This window comes from Physeter macrocephalus, chromosome 21 (genome assembly GCF_002837175.3).
Source record: "Physeter macrocephalus isolate SW-GA chromosome 21, ASM283717v5, whole genome shotgun sequence".
NCBI lineage: Eukaryota > Metazoa > Chordata > Mammalia > Artiodactyla > Physeteridae > Physeter > Physeter macrocephalus.
In genome coordinates this window covers 54,240,929-54,247,766 of record NC_041234.1, presented here as the reverse complement: position 1 = coordinate 54,247,766, position 6,838 = coordinate 54,240,929, and positions in this window count along the sequence as shown.

Sequence of the window (6,838 nt, the reverse complement as noted above, 5' to 3'; positions counted from 1 at the left end):
ATCCCCATTAGGTTAACAGCTGATCTTTCAGCAGAAACTCTGCAAGCCACAAGGGAGTGGCAGGACATATTTAAAGTGATGAAGGAGAAAAACTTACAAACAAGATTACTCTACCCAGCAAGGATCTCATTCAGATTTGATGGAGGAATTAAAAACTTACAGACAAGCAAAATCTGAGAGAGGTCAGCACCACCAAACCAGATTTACAACAAATACTAAAGGAAGTTCTCTAGGCAAGAAACACAAGAGAAGGAAAAAGCCTACAATAACAAACCAAAAACAATTAAGAAAATGGGAATAGGAACATACATATCGATAATTACCTTAAATGTAAATGGATTAAATGCTCCCACCAAAAGACACAGACTGACTGAATGGATACAAAAACGGGACCCATATATATGCTGTCTACTAGAGACCCACTTCAGACCTAGGGACACATACAGACCGAAAGTGAGGGGATGGAAAAAGAAATTCCATGCAAATGGAAATCAAAAGAAAGGTGGAGTAGCAATTCTCATATCAGTCAAAATAGACTTTAAAATAGAGACTATTACAAGAGACAAAGAAGGACACTACATAATGATAAAGGGATCTTTCCAAGAAGAAGATCTAACATATGTAAATATTTATGCACCCAACATAGGAGAACCTCAATACATAAGGCAAATACTAACAGCCATGAAAGGGGAAATCAACAGTACAACAGTCATAGTAGGGGATTTTAACACCACACTTTCACCAATGGACAGATCATTCAAAATGAAAATAAATAAGGAAACACAAGCTTTAAATGTTACATTAAACAAGATGAACTTAATTGATATTTATAGGACATTCCATCCAAAAACAAGAGAATACACATTTTTCTCAAGTGCTCATGGAACCTTCTCCAGGATAGATCATATCTTGGATCACAAATCTAGCCTTGGTAAATTTAAGAAAATTGAAATTCTATCAAGCATCTTTTCCGACCACAATGCTATGAGAGTAGATATCAATTACAGGAAAACATCTGTAAAAAATACAAACACATGGAGGCTAAACAATACACTACTCAATAACAAAGGGATAACTGAAGAAATCGAAGAGGAAATCAAAATACCCAGAAAGAAATGACAAGGGAGACATGATGACCCAAAACCTATGGGATGCAGCAAAAGAAGTTATAAGAGGGAAGTGTATAGCAATACAATCCTACCTTAAGAAACAGGAAACATCTCAAATAAACAACCTAACCTTGCACCTAAAGCAATTAGAGAAAGAAGAACAAAAAATGCCCAAAGTTAGCAGTGGGAAAGAAATCATAAGGTCACTTCAGAAATAAATGATAAAGAAATGAAGGAAATGATAGCAAATATCAATAAAACTAAAAGTTGGCTCTTTGAGAAGATAAAAAAAATTGATAAACCATTAGCCAGACTCATCAAGAAAAAAAGGGAGAGTACTCAAATCAATAGAATTAGACATGAAAAAGGAGAAGTAACTACTGACACTGCAGAAATGCAAAAGATCATGAGAGATTACTACAAGCAACTCTATGCCAATAAAATGGACAACATGGAAGAAAGGGACAAATTCTTAGAAATGCACAACCTGCCGAGACTGAACCAGGAAGCAATAGAAAACATGAACAGACCAATCACAAGCACTGAAATTGAAACTGTGATTAAAAATCTTCCAACAAACATAAGCCCAGGAGCAGGTGGCTTCACAGGCAAATTTTATCAAACATTTAGAAAGAGCTAACACCTATCCTTCTCAAACTCTTCCAAAATATAGCAGAGCGAGGAACACTCGGAAACACATTCTATGAGGTCACCATCACCCTGATACCAAAACCAGACAAAGATGTTTGAAAGAAAGAAAACTACAGGCCAATATCACTGATGAACATAGATGCAAAAATCCTCAACAAAATACTAGCAAACAGAATCCAACAGCACGTTAAAAGGGTCATACAACATGATCAACTGGGGTTTATTCCAGGAATGCAAGGATTCTTCAATAAAGGCAAATCAATCAACGTGATACACCATATTAACAAATTGAAGGAGAAAAACCATATGATCATCTCAATAGGTGCAGAGAAAGCTTTTGACAAAATTCAACACCGATTTATGATAAAAACCCTGCATACAGTGGGCATAGACAGAACTTTTCTCAACATAATAAAGGCCATATATGACAAACCCACATCCAACATCGTCCTCAATGGTGAAAAACTGAAACCATTTCCACTAAGATCAGGAACAAGACAAGGTTGCCCACCCTCACCACTCTTATTCAACATAGTTTTGGAAATTCTAGCCACAGCAATCAGAGAAGAAAAAGAAATAAAATGAATCCAAATCCGTAAAGAAGAAGTAAAGCTGTCACTCTTTGTAGATGACATGATACTACACAGAGAATCCTAAAGATGTTACCAGAAAACTACAAGAGCTAATCAATGAATTTGCTAAAGTAGCAGGGTACAAAATTAATGCACAGAAATCTCTGGCATTCGTATACACTAATGATGAATAATCTGAGAGTGAAATTAAGAAAACACTCCCAATTACCATTGCAACAAAAAGAATAAAATATCTAGGAATAAACCGACCAAAGGAGACAAAAGACCTGTATGCAGAAAATTATAAGACACTGATGAAAGAAATTAAAGAAGTTACAAACAGAAGGAGAGATATACCATGTTCTTGGATTGGAAGAATCAACATTGTGAAAATGACTCTACTACCCAAAGCAATCTACAGATTCAAAGCAATCACTATCAAATTTCCACTGGCATTTTTACAGAACTAGAACAAAAAATTTCACAATTTGTATGGAAACACAAAAGATCCCGAATAGCCAAAGCAATCTTGAGAATGAAAAATGGAGCTGGAGGAATCAGGCTCCCTGACTTCAGACTATACTACAAAGCTACAGTAATCAAGACAGTATGGTACTGGCACAAAAACAGAAATATAGATCAATGGAACAGGATAGAAAGCCCAGAGATAAACCCACGCACATATGGTCACCTTATCTTTGATAAAGGAGGCAAGAATATACAGTGGAGAAAAGACAGCCTCTTCAATAAGTCGTGATGGGAAAACTGGACAGAAGGAATGAAATTAGAACACTGTCTAACACCGTACACAAAAATAAACTCAAAATGGATTAAAGACCTAAATGTAAGGCCAGACACTATCAAACTCTTAGAGGAAAACATAAGCAGAACACTCTATGACATAAATCACAGCAAGATCCCTTTTGACCCACCTCCTAGAGAAATGGAAATAAAAACAGAAATAAAGAAATGGGACCTAATGAAACTTAAACTTTTCCACAACAAAGGAAACCATAAACAAGACCAAAAGACCACCCTTAGAATGGGAGAAAATATTTGCAAATGAAGCAACTGACAAAGGATTTATCTCCAAAATTTACAAGCAGCTCATGCAGCTCCATAACAAACAACCCAATGCAAAAATGGGCAGAAGACCTAAATAGACATTTCTCCAGGGAAGATATACAGATTGCCAACAAACACATGAAAGAATGCTCAACATCATTAATCATTAGAGAAATGCAAATCAAATCTACAATGAGGAGAGCAAGAGAAGATGGCGGAAGAGTAAGACGCGGAGATCACCTTCCTCCCCACAGATACATCAGAAATACATCTACACGTGGAACTGCTCCTATAGAACACCCACTGAACGCTGGCAGAAGACCTCAGACCTCCCAAAAGGCAAGAAACACCCCACGTACCTGGGTAGGGCAAAAGAAAAAAGAATAAACAGAGACAAAAGAATAGGGAGCAGAAGACCTCAGACCTCCCAAAAGGCAAGAAACACCCCACGTACCTGGGTAGGGCAAAAAGAAAAAGAATAAACAGAGACAAAGAATAGGGAAGGGACCTGCACCAGTGGGAGGGAGCCGTGAAGGGAGGAAAGGTTTCCACCACTAGAAGCCCCTTCATGGGCGGAGACTGCAGGTGGCAGAGGGGGGAGCTTTGGAGTTGCAGAGGAGAGCGCAGTAACAAGAGTGCGGAGGGTAAAGCAGACAGATTCTCGCAGAGGATCAGTGCCGACCAGCACTCACCAGCTCAAGAGGCTTGTCTGCTCACCAGCCGGGAATGGCGGGGGCTGGGAGCTGAGGCTCGGGCTAAGGTCGGAAGCTGGTAGAGGACTGGGTTTGGCTGCGTGAACACAGACTAAAGAGGTTAGTGCACCACGTCTAGCTGGGAGGGAGTCCAGGAGAAGTCTGGAGCTGCCGAAGAGGCAAGATACTTTTTTCCCTCTTTGCTTCCTAGGGTGCGAGGAGATGGGATTAAGCGCGCCACGTAAAGGAGCTCCAGAAACGGGCGCAAATCACGTCTGTCGGCATGGACACCTGAGACGGGCGTGGGATGCTAGGGCTGCTGCTGCCGCCTCCAAGAAGCCTGTGTGCGAACACTATCCACACCGCCCCTCCTGGGAACCTGTGCAGCCTGCCACTGCCGGGGTCCCGGGATCCATGGACAGCTTCCCCAGGAGAACGCGCGGTGCGCCTCTGGCTGGTACAGCGTCACGCCGGCCTCTGCCGCCACGGGCTTGCGCCGCATCCATGCCCCTCCCTCCCCCCAGACTGAGTGAGCCAGAGCCCCCAAATCAGCTGCTCCTTTAACCCTGTCCTGTCTGAGCGAAGAGCAGACACCCTCGGACAGCCTACGTACAGAGGTGGGGCCAAGTCCCAAGCTGAACACCAGGAGCTTGGTGAACAAAGAGGAGGGGGGAGGTCTCTCCCAGCAGCCTCAGAAGCAGTGGATTAAAGCCCCACAATCAGCTTGAAGTGCCCTGCATCTGTGGAATACCTGAATAAACAACGAATCATACCAAGTTGAGGAGGTGGATTTTGGGAGCAAGATATATTATTATTTTCCCCTTTTTCACTTTTTGTGAGTATATATGTGTGTGCTGCTGTGTGAGATTTTGTCTGTATAGCTTTGCTTTCACCATTTGTCCTAGGGCTCTGACCTGTTTTTTTTAATAAAATTTTTCTTCTTAATAATTATTTTTTATTTTAATAACTTTATTTTATCCTACTTTATTTTATCTTCCTTCTTTCTTTCTTTCTTTCTTTCTTCCTTTCTTAATTTCTTCCCTCCTTTCTTCTTGTCTTCCTTTCTTCCTTCCATTCTTCCTCCCTTTCTTCCTTTCTTCCTCCCTTTCTCCTCTCTTCCTTCCTTCCTTCCTTTCTTGCTTTCTTCCTTCCTTCCTTCCTTCCTTCATTTATTCCTTCCTTCCTTTCTTTCTTTCCTTTCTATTTTTTCTGCCTTTTATTCTGAGCCGTGTGGATTAAAGGCTCTTGGTACCCCAGCCAGGCGTCAGGGCTGGGTCTCTGAGGTGGGAGAACCAACTTCAGGACACTGATCCACAAGAGACCTCCCAGCTGCATGTAATATCAAACGGTGAAAATCTCCCGCAGATCTCCATCTCAACACCGAGACCCAGCTTCACTCAACGACCAGCAACCTAGAGTGCTGGACACTCTATGCCCAACAAATAGCAAGACAGAACTACAGCACCATTCATTAGAAGATAGGCTGCCTAAAATCATAATAAGGCTACTGACACCCCAAAACACACAACCAAACGTGGACCTGCCCACTAGAAAGACAAGATCCAGCCTCATCCACCAGAACATAGGCACTAGTCCCTCCAACCAGGAAACCTACTCAACCCACTGAACCAACGTTAGCCACTGGGGACAGACACCAAAAACAACGGGAATTACGAACCTGCAGCATTCAAAAAGGAGACCCCAAAAACAGTAAGCAAAATGAAAAGACAGAAAAACATACAGCAGATGAAGGAGCAAGGTAAAAGCCCAACAGACTTACCAAATGAAGAGGAAATAGGAAGTCTACCTGAAAAAGATTTCAGAATAATGATAGTAAGGATGCTAACAAAAATTAAATACAAAGAAAACACACTAAAAGCAGCAAGGCAAAAACAACAAATAACAAACAAGGGAATCCCCATTAGGTTAACAGCTGATCTCTGCCCAACAGACTTACCAAATGAAGAGGAAATAGGAAGTCTACCTGAAAAAGATTTCAGAATAATGATAGTAAGGATGATCCAATATGTTGGAAAGAGAATAGACAAAATGCAAGAAACATTTAACAAGGACCTAGAAGAAATAAAGAGGAAGCAACCCATTAGGTTAACAGCTGATCTTTCAGCAGAAACTCTGCAAGCCAGTAGGGAGTGGCAGGACATAATTAAAGTGATGAAGGAGAAAAACCTACAACCATGATTACTCTACCCAGCAAGGATCTAATTCAGATTTGATGGAGAAATTAAAACCTTTACAGACAAGCAAAAGCTGAGAGAGTTCAGCACCACCAAACCAGCTTTACAACAAATGCTAAAGGAACTTCTCTAGGCAAGAAACACAAGAGAAGGAAAAGACCTACAAGAACAACCCGAAACAATTCAGTAAATGGTAATAGAACCATACATATCGATAATTACCTTAAATGTAAATGGATTAAATGCTCCCACAAAAAGACACAGACGGGCTGAATGGATACTTAACAAAACCAATATACATGCTGTCTACAAAAGACCCACTTCAGACCTAGGGACACATATAGACTGAAAGTGAGGGGATGGAAAAAGATGTTCCATGCAAATGGAAATCAGAAGAAAGCTGGAGTAGCAATTCTCATATCAGACAAAACAGACTTTAAAATAAAAACTATTACAAGAGACAATGAAGGACACTACATAAAGATCAAGAGATCGATCCAGGAAGATATAACAATTGTATATATTTATGCACCCAACATAAGAGCACCTCAATA